The sequence below is a fragment of the Scyliorhinus torazame genome, chromosome 17 (genome assembly GCF_047496885.1).
Source record: "Scyliorhinus torazame isolate Kashiwa2021f chromosome 17, sScyTor2.1, whole genome shotgun sequence".
Classification (NCBI taxonomy): Eukaryota; Metazoa; Chordata; class Chondrichthyes; order Carcharhiniformes; family Scyliorhinidae; genus Scyliorhinus; species Scyliorhinus torazame.
In genome coordinates, this window is record NC_092723.1 from 130,808,811 (window position 1) to 130,824,350 (window position 15,540).

Below are 15,540 nucleotides of genomic sequence, written 5' to 3' on the forward strand. Positions count from 1 at the left end.
CAATGAACCCGGGGGTACTGGGCTTGCTGACTCTGTGCTCGGGGCGGGGTGAGGGAGTGGGGAACCGAGGGGTGAAGCCCCGGTTGGGGGTGGGCCACCATGGGGGGCTGGGGGTATCGAGGCTGGGGGGGGCTCTGCTAAGGGTGGGACGACCATGCGCAATGGGACAGTCTGGGTCTGCGGCTCTGTCTTCGGCCACCCCCATAATATCCAGAACCCGTACCTCTACGGTCGTGAGGAATCTTGGGCGGGATTCTCCCCTACCCGGCGGGGCGTGGGGTCCCGGCAGGATAAAGTGGCGTGAACCACTCCAAGCCCACACCTTTAGGGGCAAGGCCGGCGCCGGAGTGGTTGCCGTCCCGCCGGCTGGCGTGGAAGGCCTTTGGGGCCGAAGGTACTCCGCCGGCCAGCGGACGTCCGCGCATGCGCGGGAGCATCAGCGGCTGCTGAAGTCATCCCCGCGCATGCGCATGGGGGGTCACCTCCGCGTAGGTCATCGCGGAGACCTACACGGCCGACACCGAGGGGAAAAAGTGCCCCCATGGCACAGGCCCGCCCACGGATTGGTGGGCCCTGATCACGGGCCAGGCCACCGTGGGGGCATCCCCCTGGAGCCAGATCGCCCCGCGCCCCCCCCCCCCCCCCCCCCAGGACACCGGAGCCTGCTTGCGCCGCCTGGTCCCGCCGGTAAGGGAGGTGGTTTAATTCACGCCGGCGGGACCGGCATTACAGCAGCGGGGCTTTGGCCCATCGTGGGCCGGAGAATCGCTGGGGGGTGGGGGGCGCCGACCGGCGCAGCGCGATTCCCGCCCCCGCCGGATCTCCGGTGCCAAAGAATTCGGCGGCCGGCGGGGGCGGGATTCACACCGCCCCCCGGTGATTCTCCGACCCGGCGTGGGGGGTCGGAGAATCCCGCCCCTTATGTCTGGCACCCCTCCGCCACACTGGGCCCTCTCCCAGCGACTGTGGGACAGCTTCACGTGCGGAGACAGAGAGGGCATCATTACCCGCACATGTGGTTCTTAGTGGTGGGGGATGGCGGGTGGGGGTGGGTGAAGGAAGGGTTGGGAGGTGAAGGGGGTGAAGAGAGGGGGGTGAAGGGAGAGGGGGGTTAAGGGGGTGTGAAGGGTATTTATTGTTATTTATTTTCAAGTGCCTAATTCTTTTTTTTCCAATTGAAATGAAATGAAATATGAAATGAAAATTGCTTATTGTCACAAGTAGGCTTCAAATGAATTTACTGTGAGAAGCCCCTAGTCGCCACATTCTGGCGCCTGTTCGGGGAGGCTGGTCCGGGAATTAAACCGTGCTGCAGGCCTACCTTGGCCTGCTTTCAAAACCAGCCATTTAGCTCTGTGCTAACCACAATTAAGGGGCAATTTAGCGTGGTTGATCTCCTACCCTGCACATCTTTAGGTTGTGGGAGTGAGACCCACGTAGACACTGGGAGAATGTTCGATTGGAGGAAGTTGGACTTCAACCAGGACTGCATGTCAGACGGTCAGTATGATAAAACCAACGCAGTGGAGGGGTTAAAGCCACTGATATAAATTTGATCAGATCAATTTGAATCTAATTTATTTAGTGCCACGGTCTGAATTACCTGCTCATTATTACAGAACTAACAGGTAAAAACAAAACGAATTAAAAACCAATCAAAGTACACATCTGCATTGGGACATCACAGTAATGACAGAGTGACATATTTAGATGGAATCTAAGTTCCTATGAGAAAAGGAGTTAATTTAAAAAACTCAGCTGGGGGAAATGTTTTAAATATTTCCATTACATAGACCCAGCCCTCTCTTGATGTTCCCTGGCTTTGGGCCAGTGTTCTGCACTGGCATTATAATGTAGCTAGAGCTTGCAGCATCTCACCGTAAAAGAGGGTTCGGGGTTGCAGTGGTGGGTAATGGGGTGGAGGGGAAATCTTTGTTTTTTCACTCAGTGTTTGTGTCTTGAGTCTCTCTCCATCTCCCTCTCTTTCACGTACCTCCAGCTTTCTTATTTTCAGCCTTTGTTTAACTCTCATTCTTTTCTCTCTTTTTCTTCCACTTTCCTCTTTTCTCTTCTTTCTCCTTTTCCCTTTTGCTCCTTTCTCATTTCTTTTTCTCTCCCCCCCCCCCCCCCCCCCCTCCCCCCTTTAATCTCTTCTTCGCTTTTAGCCTGACTTGCTCTTTTTCTCCATTCTGTTTTTCTGACCCTCTCTTTTTAATCTCCCCCTTTTTTTGGCCTACTTCTCCCAGTGCTACCTCCCCTCCAATTTTAGGCCAGGAGGTTCTTGTGCAGTTTTCGAGAATTTTTCCACTGATTTCTCTCTCTTGTTACACATTGGTTATTTAAGATTTGATTTAACTTACAAAGACATCAAACTAAAAGACATAGAGGGCATAATCCCAATCCAATCCTGTTAATTAGTCAAGTCTTGGACTTTTTCAATGTTGATAACTCTAGTCATTATAGAATATCTCAGTAGAAACTGAAATATATCATCAGACCTCCAGACTAGCAGATCAGGGAGTATGCCACCCCCACTCAGTCAAACCTATCTGTAACTCCAGTACTATATTATATGATGATTCTTAATGTCTTCAGGTGCACTCAGAATTTGTTTTTATTTGTTCACAGGATGTGGGCATCATGGGCTAGGCCCGCTATTATTACCCATCACTAATTGCCCTTGGGAAGATAGTGGTGAGCCACCTTCTTCAACCACTGCAGTCCATGTGGTGTAGTAAGAAGTCTTACAACACCAGGTTAAAGTCCAACAGTTTTGTTTGGAATCACTAGCTTTCGGAGCTCCTTCATCAGGTGAGTCATCACTTACCTGCGCTCCGAAAGCTAGTGATTCCAAACAAACCTGTTGGACTTTAAACTAGTGTTGTAAGACTTCTTACTGTGCCCACTCCAGTTCAAAGCTGGCATCTCCACATCATGTGGTGAAGGTGCACCCACAGTGCTGTCAGGAACGGAGTTCGAGGATTTTGATCCAGCAGCAGTGAAGGAATGGCGATACATGCTGGGAGGGATTCTCTCACCCTGGGGCTGGGCCGGAGAAGCACCGCGACCGGCGCGAATCACGGCATGCCGCCCTGACACCAGTCCGCCGATTCTCCAGAGAGCAGAATCAGCGTCATTGGCGCCGGCGCAGTAAGTGCGGCGCCGGTCGGGGGCCGCTCTACGGGGCCCCCCCCCCCGGGTCAGAATCGCTGATCCTGAGGCCATGTTTACGGCATTGAGAAACGCAATGGCGTTTACGACGGCGTCAACACTTAGCCTCAGGATCAGAGAATCCGCCCACTAAGTCAGGATGGTGTGTGACTTGGAGGGGAACTTGCGGGTGGTGGTGTTCCCATGTATCTGCTGCCCTTCTTCTTCTAGGTTGTAGAGACCATGGATTTGGAAGGTGCTGTCAAAGGAGCCTTGGTGATTTGCTGCAGTGTATCTTGTATATGTAAACATTGCTGTTACTATGCATTGGTGGTGGAGGGAATGACTATTTAAGGTGACAATCAAGAGGGCTGCCTGCATGGTTTCCAGCTTCATGAGTGCTGTTGAAGCTGCGCTTATCCAGGCAAATGGAGACTATCCCATCACACTCTTGACATGTGCCTTGTAGATGGCTTTGGGGGGTCAGGTGGTGAGTCACTTGCCGCAGAATTGCCAACTACTGATGTGCCCTTGTAGCCACAGTATTTATATGTCTGATCAGTGGTAACACTCAGGATATTGTTCGTGGGGGATTCAGTGATGTTAATGCCAATTAATGTCAAAGGGAGTGGGTTAGATATTGAAGATGTTCATTGTCTGGTACTTGTGTTGTGTGACTGTAGCTGCCACTGATCAGCCCAAGCCTGAATGCTGCCTAGATCTTGCTGCATAGGGATTCGGACTGTTTCAGTATCTGAGGAGTTGCAAAAGATTCTGAACATTGTGCAATCATCCGCAAACATCCCCAATCTGACCTTATGATGGAGGGAAGGTCATTGATGAAGATGGAGGGAAGGTCATTGATGAAGATGGTTGTGCCTAGGGCACCACCCTGAGGAACGCCTGTCCTGGGATGGAGATGATTGCCAGAAAACATCCACAACTATCTTCCTTTGTGCTCGTTTTTAAAAATTCATTCGTGAGATGTGGGCATTGCTGGTTGGGCCAGCATTTGTTGCCCATCCCTAATTGCTTCTGAACTGAGTGGCCTGTTGGCCATTTCATGAGGGAATTTAAGAGTCACATACAGGTCAGATCAAGTAAGGATGGTAGATTTCCTTCCCTAGAGGGTGTTAGTGAACTAGATGGGTTTTTATGACAATCAACAATGGTTTCATGGTCATCATTCGACTTTTAATTCCAGATTTTATATGGTATTCAAATTTCGCCATCTGCTATGTTGGGATTCAAACCTGGAACCCCCGAGAATTACCCTGGTTCTCTGGATTACTGGTCCAGTGACAATATCACTTGGCAGATTTTCCAGCTTTTCTAGAGCTTCTTACGCTTCATTTTTTCCAAAATTAAGGGGCAATTTAGCATGGCCAATCCACCTACCCTGCACATCTTTGGGTTGTGGGGGTGAAACCCACGCAAACACGGAGAGAATGTGCAAACTCCACACAGACAGTGATCCAGAGCCGGGATCGAACATGGGACCTCGGCACCGTGAGACAACAATGCTAACCACTGCGCCACCATGCTGCCCGTTTCCATCACTTTGATGATGACCAAGAATAGATTGATGTGGTGGTAATTGACCTGGTTGGATTTGTCTGATTTTTGTGGACAAAAAGAAATGGTCAATAAATACAGTCTTGAAAACATTGGGCTGGATTCGCCGCAGCCCTGCGCCAAAATCGCGTTTGGTGCGGAGGCGGAGAATCGACTTTTACGCGAAAATCGGGCCCGGCGCCCGGAGAATCGCTCGCCCGTGAATCACGACGCACGGCTGGGGCCATTGCCAGAGGCCCTCTCAGCGATACTCCGGTCCCGACTGGCCGAGTTTTTGACGCCGTGGTTCCAACCACATCTGGCCTTCGGGACTCACGCATGGCAGGACCTTGTTTCTTGGCCCTGGTCCGCAGTCTGAGTCCGCCATCGTGTTTGGCATGGCCGCTGGAGGCTGTCGCCATGCGCATATGCGGACTCGGAACCGGAAGCTGCGTGAAGCTCCCCGGGTCCCTGCCAGCCCCCTACAGGTAAGTGAATTGCTCTTTATTTTTTTCAGGAAAGTCTGGAGTGAAACGCCAGAGTTTTACGGCATGGGGACATAGCCCCATTTTTGGAGAATCCAGCCCAATTTGTCAATGTCCTGAGAACAAATGTAATTAAAGAGATGAAAGTCTTTCTATCTCTCAGCAGTATCTGATCATCTGTCACTGCATTCTCCATTATTTCTGCATTATTAAATGGAGATTAACCTCCAGAATATCTTTCAAACACTGCAATTTGAATAGTTGAAAATGTTTCTGAAGTGTAGTGGTTGTGGGGTAGGGAAGAATATAAAATTCCACCCAGGAATTTTTAAACTTTCTTTTCCTAAGCTTTGTATTTAGATATAGGGAGGAAAGTCAACCCTCAACATAACAATTGAATTCCCCTTGTTCTGAGTTGCAGAGTGTTGGCAGTGTAACTGGACAGAAGGGTGTTATCACACAGATTCTTAACAACAAGGAATGCTGCTTTTGTTAAGCAAAGATATCAATTGTTGTGAAATCAAGGTGGATAGATGGAGTTGAGATGCAGATCAGCTATAATCTAAATGAATAGTTGAACAGGTTCAAAGGACTGAATGGTCTAACCCTGTTCCTATATTTCTATGACTGAGAGTTGTATATTGAAATTGGAAATATGTGGATTACAATTAACAAATGCTTTAAATGAAATACGAAAATGCAGTTTCATCCATTAAGCTAACTTCATAGATGTGAAATTTTCCATATTATGGGTTTAATTACACCATTGAAGGAAAACATTCTTTGTATTTATTCTCTAGCCCCCAAAAGCAGTGAAAGAAAACTCCAGAATTCTGGGCCGGGATTCTCCGAGCCCGCGCTGCGTCGGAGAATCGGCGGGGGCGCGGGAAATTCCCGCTACACCGCTGTGTCGCCGGGCCGCCGATTCTCCAGTGACCGGAGAATCACCGGCAATCGCGTCCGCGCGGTCATCGCAGCACCGGTTGGGGGCCGCTGAAATAGGCACCTGCGGCAATTCTCCGTGGGCGACTGGCCGAACTCCCACCGGCGTGGTTTACATCTGGTACCACCCGGCGGGAGCTCGGACCTCCGGCAGCGGTGGCGGTCCTGGTGGGAGACGGGGGGGAATCTGACTCTGGAGAGAGCCTCAGCGGTGGCCAGGCCCTCGATCAGGGGCCACCGATCGATGGGCCATCGCGATCTGGGGGGGCCTACCTTACCCACTGTGTGGCTCCGCCATGTCTGCGGCGCCTGCGCCGAAGTGGGCCGCCGTGCGCATGCGTGGCCGTGCGGTCTGGACAGCAGGGCCCTGCCAGCAGCCAGAGCTGCAGGACGCACGCCGGGTTCCTGTTAGCCCCCTGGAAAATGGAGAATCACCCCAGACCTTCGAGGAAAAAGTCCGGAGTGATTCTCGCCTGTTTTCCGGCGGGCGTGGGGATTAAGACCCCAAAAGGGTGAATCTCGGCCCTGTTCTCACAACTGCATTGTTTCCATCCTGGGCTGCTGCTCTCTCATAGCCTAATAACTCAATTGTAACTGAGCTACTGAATCACTCAGCCCTTATGTCGCCCCACCTCTTCTATCGCTACTCTTGTTACTAAGATATATGAATTGTTTGACGATCTCACTCCATATTAAGGATAATATGGGCGAGATTCTCCACTCCCGCGCCGGTTGGGAGAATCGCCTGGGCCGCCAAAATTTCCCGCGACGCCGGTCCGACACCCTCCCGTGATTCTCCCAAGCGGCGGGAACGGCCCCGTTGAGTTCCGCAGTCCGCAGGCCGGAGAATCGCCCGAGACACCCAAAATGGCGATTCTCCAGCACGCCTGCTATTCTCAGGCCCGGATGGGCCAAGAGGCCAGCCCAAAATGGCGGGTTCCCTCCGGCGCCATCCACACCTGGGGCGAAATTCTCCGTTATCGGCGGAAACTCCGCCGATCGGCGCAAAAAACGGCGCAAATCCCACTTGCGTCACGTCATAAAAATGGGCCGATAGTCTGCGGCCCGAAATGGGCTAGCAGCGACGTAACGGGATCCGCGCTTGCGCAGTGGTTCACGCCGTGCAGCGTCATACGCGCTGCATGGCGTGACGGCTCATAAGGCCGCGCAGCTCCCCCCCACCCGACCGGAACAGCCGACCGCAACACCCGACTTGATGGCTGGCCGTCGCTCAGCCCCGAGGTTCGAGTCACGCGATGTGGAGGCGCTCCTGGATGCGGTGGAGCAGAGGAGGGACGCCCTGTATCCCGGGCACGGCCGCAGAGTTGCCCCACGCCACAGCCGGCGTCTGTGGAGGGAGGTGGCAGAGGCCGTCACCGCTGTGGCCCTGACACCACGGACAGGCACCCAGTGCCACAAGAAGGTGAATGACCTTGTCAGAGCAGGCAGGGTGAGCGTCCCCCATATCCCCATATCCCCTCTCCCCCAAATCCCCCCCTCCCCCATATCCCCCCCTCCCCCATATCCCCCCCTCCCCCATATCCCCCATATCCCCCCTCCCCCATATCCCCCCCTCCCCCATATCCCCCCTCCCACATATCCCCCCTCCCCCATATCCCCCCTCCCCCATATCCCCCCCTCCCCCATCCCCCATATCCCCCATATCCCCCCTCCCCCATATCCCCCCCTCCCCCATATCCCCCATATCCCCCCTCCCCATATCCCCCATATCCCCCCTCCCCCATATCCCCCATATACCCCCTCCCCATATCCCCCCTCCCCATATCCCCCCTCCCACATATCCCCCATATTCCCCCCTCCCCCATATCCCCCATATCCCCCCTCCCCATATCCCCCATATCCCCCCTCCCCCATATCCCCCATATCCCCCCTCCCCCCTTTCCCCCCCCCCCCATATCCCCAAGTGAATCCAGCCCTAACCTTAACCTCTGCAATGCACGCGCAACCGATGGCGTGCATTCATATACCTGCCTAACACTGTTGCCTTTTACCCCTGCCACCACCCCCCCCCCCAGGAGAAGCGCGCACACAACAATAGGGAGCATGTGAGGACTGGAGGAGGGCCCGCTGATGAGAGGCCACTGACCGTACACGAGGAAAGGGCCCTGGAACTGGCTGGCGGACCTGACGACCGGGAGGTTGCTGATGCAGAGGTCGGGGCCCCACGAGCAAGTGAGCCACCAACAGCCCGTCCCCATATCCCCCCTCCCCTATATCCCCCTCTCCCGTATCACCTGATCACTGCCTGATGTCTAACCATGCATGCTTCATTGTGTATCGCAGGACCAAACGTCCAGGCACCCATCCCCGCAGATGCAGACCGCCCGCAGGATGCCCCTCCGAGACCACGGGAGACGGAGAGACCCGCACCCTCCAGCATGCGACACCCGCAGGATGCCCCTCGGAGACCACGGGAGACGGAGAGACCCGAACCCTCCAGCATGCGACGCCCGCAGGATGCCCCTCGGAGACCACGGGAGACGGAGAGACCCGCACCCTCCAGCATGCGACACCCGCAGGATGCCCCTCGGAGACCACGGGAGACGGAGAGACCCGAACCCTCCAGCATGCGACGCCCGCAGGATGCCCCTCGGAGACCACGGGAGACGGAGAGACCTGGAGCAACAGGGAGACGACACCCCCGTCACGTGCGGGAGCGACCACCCAGCGATGAGGGGGGCAGCCACAGGCCCCCGTCACATCCGAGCCAGGACACCACTACCCAGGACACCACTATCCAGGACACCCCTACCCGGGACACCCCTACCCGGGACACCACTACCCGGGACAGCACTACCCGGGACAGCACTACCCAGGACACCCCTACCCGGGAAGACGAAATACCGGACAGTGACTCAGAGTGGATGGGTGGAGACGAACCCCCACCCCAAAGTGCCATGGACTCAGAGTGGGACGAAGAGCACGACACAACGCCACTGCTGTCACCAACACCCTCCACCATCGCAGAAACACTCACCACGGTTGGGCACTTTAGTGATGAGGCGTCTGGTACACTCACTGGTGCGCACAACACAGCCGTCCCGGTACAGCAGGAGGTAGGAGCAGCAGAGGGACCGGGCGGTCGGAGGGCAGCCCAGGCCAAGCGAACATCTGCCGCCCAGATGGATCCCGGGTTCCTGCAGTTACCACACCCACACATAGATCCGATGCAACCACCGACACGGAGACGAGCGAAGAGGGTGACGGGTGGCTTGCGGCGGCTGCGGTCGCAGGTGGAGGAGTCCACCCGCGTCCAGGAGCTGGGAGTGGTCCCGGTCATGCGTGCCACCCAGGCTGACACCGCACGGGTGGCGTCCGCGGTGGAGGCAATGGGTGCGACGGTGTCAGACATGGGGAACGGTTTGCGAGGCCTGGGGCCTTCCGTGCAGGCGGCGTCTGTGGCCCAGGAAATGGCTGCCCTCTCACAGGAGGCCATGAGCCAGTGCCAGCGCCAGATGGCAGAGGCGCTCAACGCCATAGCCCAGTCTCAGCAGGCCATGGCCCAGTCTCAGCAGGCCATAGCCCAGTCTCTGCAGGCCATGGCCCAGTCTCTGCAGGCCATGGTCCAGTCTCAGCAGGCCATCGCTGAGGGCATCGGCGCCAGTGGCCATGTGCGAGCTGGCGTCGCACTGTCGCAGACAGGGTTCGACAACCCCCTGGGCTCCATGGCTGCAAACCTGCAGACCCCTGTCGATACCAGCACGGGCCTCCAGGACTGGCAGCGCCAGATGTCGGGGGCGCGTCGGATGGCCAGTCCATTCGCATCCCCCACCCATGTAGAGGCCTGGGGGCCATCGGGCACCCCGAGGGAGGAGGAGGTGGTGTGGTCCGTCCCGGCTCCCTCTGTAGGGGAGGTCCCGGTACACCGCGACACCTCGGACTCCCCCCCTTCCGTCCCAGGTGCATCGGGTGGGCAACGGGCAGGACAGGCTGGCAGCTCACCATCCCAGTCGCCCGGGCCGCAGCCTGGCCCATCTAGGCCAGGACGCCCCAGGAAACGGCCGCCAAAGGGATCCAGTGTCAGAGGGCAGGAATCACAGGAGTCCACCTCCAGTTCTGCTGTACCGTCTGGGGAACCACGTAGACGTAGTCAAAGGGCCCGTAAGGCCAAACAATTAGACACTGAGTAAGTTGGCACGGGTGCAGGGCACAGATGAGTTTTAGGCGCTAGGGCACGTGCATGAACTCCTTTGGTTATTAAAGTCAATGTTACACCTACCGAAGCTGCCTTTGTGCTCTGTCCAAAGTGTGCGGGGGTGTCATGTACGTTGAGCGCAAGTGTGTGTGTGAGGGGTGGTCTTACCTCAGCCCCAGGTGAGTCTGCCCCCTTCCCCCTGGGCCGCCATCAACATCCCCCGGGCAGAGGACGGGACCGTGCGCTGCAGTGTCACAGCCGCATGCAGGGATGGTCCGGGTGGATGGTGGTACTGTGGCCATGGGTCAGACATAGTCCAACGATGTAGAGCCAGGAGCTCATCGGAGGCGGGCTGTCATCATTCTCCATGGCCTGCGATAGACACGCGTCCACCCGCAACTGGGTGAGCCCGGCCCGTTGTGCCGCCGGTGGATCGGCAATTGGGAGTGGGGGGGTGGTGTGCATGCGGGTGGGGTGTGTGGGGTTGGGGAGGGGGGTGAGGGTGCTGGGTGGATGGATGGGTGGGGGGTGTGGGTGGTCGGCTGTTGTCATGGTGTGCGGTCTGTGGCCATACTACCCGATTCCCACGCCCATCTAGTCAGTGAAGCGGGCGTCTATCAGTCTGTCCCGTGCCCGCTGGGCCAGCCGGTAACGGTGGACAGCCACCCGTCTGTGTCTACCCCGTCTGCCCTGACCATTGCCCCCATCCCCCTCATCTGGGGAGGACTGGGCCTCTTCCTGCTGCTCCTCCACTCCGCCCTCCTCTGCCTGCGGCACATCGCCCCTCTGCTGGGCTATGTTGTGCAGGACGCAGCACACCACAATGATGCGGCCGACCCTATCTGACCGATACTGGAGGGCGCCCCCAGAGAGGTCCAGGCACCTGAAACGCATCTTCAGCACGCCAAAGCACCTCTCGATCACTCCCCTTGTCGCTACATGGGCATCATTGTAGCGGTTCTCCGCCTCATTGCGTGGCCTCCGTATAGGCGTCATCAGCCACGATCGCAATGGGTAGCCCCTGTCGCCCAGCAACCAGCCCCTCAGCCGGGGATGGCGTCCCTCGTACATGCCGGGGATGGATGACCGCGACAACACGAATGAGTCGTGTACACTGCCTGGGTAACGGGCGCAGACGTGCAGGATCATCATGCGGTGGTCGCAGACCACCTGTACGTTCATCGAATAGGTCCCCTTCCTATTAGTGAACACGGCCCTGTTATCTGCAGGTGGCCGCACGGCGACGTGCATCCCATCGATCGCGCCCTGGACCATGGGGAACCCGGCAATGGCAGAGAAGCCCACGGCCCGGGCATCTTGGCTGGCCCGGTCCACGGGGAAGCGGATGTAGCGGTGCGCCATGGCATAAAGGGCATCTGTCACTGCCCGGATGCACCGATGTCTGCGATATGCCGGACAGGTCCCCACTCGGTGCCTGGAATGACCCCGTTGCATAAAAGTTCAGGGCCACCGTAACCTTGACGGACACGGGGAGAGGGTGTCCCCCGCCAGTGCCACGCGGTGACAGGTGTGCCAGCAGGTGGCAGATGTGTGCCACGGTTTCCCGGCTCATCCGGAGTCTCCTCCTGCATTCCCGGTCCGTGAGGTCCTGGTATGACTGCCGGGGCCGGTACACACGGGGCGCCCTCGGGTGCCTCCGTTGCCGTGGGGCCGCGACGTCCTCCTCCCCCTCCTCGTCCTGTCGGTCAGGTGTCCCTCCAGCCTGGGCGGCTGCCGCCTGCCCCTCTGCGGCAGCCTGCGCCGCCTCTCTGGCACGCTCCTCCTCCTCCTCCTCCTCCTCCTCCTCCTCATCCAGGGCAACATAGACATGAGCGGCTGCCACCACGGCGGCCAACATCGCTGGATGATCTGAAAACATGACGACCTGGTGGGGGGGAGGGGAACGACGACATGTCATCATTGCCCATATCCCCTCCTCCCCCCAGCCAGGTGGCATGGACCGCATGGGTCCAACTGTTGAAGGCTGGCACCTGGCCAGGTGGACCAACTCATTTGCCCTCCCATCACCCACTCCGGCACGGACCCCCCCCCAACCTCCACCCCGGCACGGACCCCCCCCCAACCTCCACCCCGGCACGGACCCCCCCCCCAACCTCCACCCCGGCACGGACCCCCCCCCAACCTCCACCCCGGCACGGACCCCCTCCCCAACCCCCAACCTCCACCCCAGCACGGACCCCCCCCCCAACCTCCACCCCAGCACGGACCCCCCCCCCCAACCTCCACCCCGGCACGGAACCCCTCCCCAACCCCCAACCTCCACCCCAGCACGGACCCCCTCCCGGCACTCCCCCGGAGCCCAGCCTACTCTAACCACCCCCCCCCCTCCCCCCCCCGCCGCACACACACACAAGCCGAGACACACCTCTCCTCAGGCAATCAGTCTGCGGCCACGCCATTTCCTGCCCAGAGCCAACCCCCCAGGCCGTCACTCACCTCCTCGCTGGTCGGCGTGAGCCTGGAGCACCGGGTCACGCCGATGAAAAGGAGGTTTGATTGACGTCGACGTGAACGGTCATCACGTCGACGGGACTTCGGCCCATCCGGAAGGGAGAATATCGGCAGGCCGAAAATCGGCTGCCTTGCGCAGACCCGTGACATTCTCCGCGGCAGCGGCGCCATTAACGCCCCGCCGACTTTTCTCCCTTCGGAGACTTCGGCGGGGGCGGGGGCGGGATTCACGGCGGCCAACGGCCATTCTCCGACCCGGCGGGGGGTCGGAGAATGACGCCCCTGGTCGCTGCCGTCGGGAACAGTGCGGGAACGCTGGGGAGGGGGGATCCTGCACCGGTGGGTACCTCAAATGTGGGATGGCCCGCGATCGGTGCCCACCGATCGTCGGGCCGTCCTCGCTGAAGGAGGACCTCCTTCCTTCCACGGCCCCGCAAGATACGTCCGCCATCTTCTTGCGGGGCGGACTCGGAGAGGATGGCAACCACGCATGCGCGGGTTGGCGCCAGTTATGCGCGCCGGCCGCGTCATGTATGTGGCGCCGCCTTTACGCGGCGACAAGGCCTGGCACGTGTAGATGACGCAGCCCCGCTCCTAGCCCATTATCGGGCCCTGAAGCGGTCGGGATAGGGGCTGTTTCGCGCCATCGTGAATCTCAACGGCGTTCACGATGGCGTGGGCACTTCGGCGCGGTAGTGGATAATCCCGCCCAATATGTTCCTAGTCAGGTACTTGTCCAGCTGTTTTTTGAAGAGCAGGGGCGGGATTCTCCGATATCGGTGCGATGTCCGCCGACCGGCGCCAAAAACGCGCGAATCAGTCCGGCATCGCGCCGCCCCAAAGGTGCGGTAGTCTCCGCATCTTGAGGGGCCGCGCCCTCACCTTGAGGGGCTAGGCCCGCTCCGGACTGATTTCGGCCCCGCCGGCTGGCGGGAAAGGCCTTTGGTGCCCCGCCAGCTGGCGCGAAACTGACTTTGCCGGGCGGCGCATGCGCTGGAGCATCAGCAGCCGCTCACAGCATCCCCGCGCATGCGCAGTGGAGGGGGTCTCTTCCGCCTCCGCCATGGTGGAGACCATGGCGAAGGCGGAAGGAAAAGAGTGCCCCCGCGGCACAGGCCCGGCCGCGGATCGGTGGGCCCCGATCGCAGGCCAGGCCACCGTGGGGGCACCCCCTGGGGCTAGATCGCCCCGTGCCCCCCCCCAGGACCCCAGAGCCCGCCCGCGCCGCCGTGTCCCGCCGTCCCAAAGATGGTTCAATCCACGCCGGCTGGTGTGGGTTGCAGGCGGCGGGACTTCGGCCCATCGCGGACCGGAGAATCGCCGGGGGATTTCCGCCGACCGGCGCGGCGCGATTCCCACCCCTGCCGAATATCCGGCAGCGGAGAATTCGGTACACGGCGGGGGCGGGATTCACGCCGGCCCCTGGCGATTCTCCGACCTGGGGGGGGTCGGAGAATCGCGCCCCAGGTGTCTCTATTGGGGGTGACTGCTTCTATTGATTTGTTATTATTCATCTTGGGGGTAAATGCTCGCTCTTGTCTTGGGGCATTTTTATTTTTAACCTGTACACAGTGGGATGGATTCTCCACTGCCCAATGCCGATATCAAGTTTTCTGATCCAGCGAAGAATGGAGCATCGGCCAAAAAACAGAATCGGCGCCGGGTGCCAATCCCATTCTGATGTTTAAAGCAGCAGCTGATACAAGTGACAGAGGCTTCCTCAAAAGCCCAGTTCACTTCAAAGGACTACAAATTGCTTGAAAGCCTTTGAATTGCAAATCTTCCATTCAATTTCACACAACAATTAGCCAATGATCTACAGTTTTATTACTCCAGAGACAAGTGCTTGATGGATTGTTGATCTATTTTTCCCTACAAGCTTGAATACATCGCCATTACCTTGCTTGGATGCTAGCCACAATGTTTATAAACAAGCTTGCTATGATTGACATTTCTTCACCACATCAAAATCAGCTAAGTTCTTTCACTTCCTCTTTTTAACAGCAGAAGGCCGCTGCTTTAAACACTTTTGTCTGAGGCAGCAGATGTAAGGGAAGGGTAATTGAAAATGCAGTGATTTTTCACAATACTGCCTGAACTGCTCTTCAGCTTTTGGGCAGGTGTCTCCAATGGGGGTCTCTGTTGGAGGTGACTGATGGGGTCTCTGAAGTGGGTCTCTGTTGGGAGTCTCTGTTGGGGGCTCTGTTGGGGGTCTCTGTTGGGGTCTTTGATGGGGGACATGTTGGGGGGTTCTGATGGGGGTCGCTGATGGGGGTCGGGTCACCCTCATGCGTGCGTGCTGTGGGGGTTCGACCTGTTATTCCTCTGGTGGGGGGTGGATGCCCCTACGTGTTAGCAAAGGAAATGGCAGGGTTTGCTATGTCGGGGAAGGGGGTCTGCCTCCAGACCTCAATATCGGACCGCTCACTCAAAATAGCTGCCCGATACCAGGATTCCAACGCATCCAGCGAGCTATCCACCATGCATAAATTATCATGGTAAAGGAGCGAGACTCCCACTTGGGTGCCATTCTAGCACCAGCGGAGAGCAGGAGCAAGTCTCCACTGGCGGGAGCATCTAGGCTCCAGAAAGGAGAATCCAGCCCAGTAGCTTTGTGTTCAGGGTCTTACTCCAATTTTGGACCGTTAAATATAAACCTGGAGCAGTTGAAGCATATGGTTTAATTTAAGTAATTTCCTTCATACTTTGGTCCATTCAGATAGTTAACAAATTTCTAGACTGAGGCTAACTTATGTTAAACAGGGAGGGAAGTGATTTGGA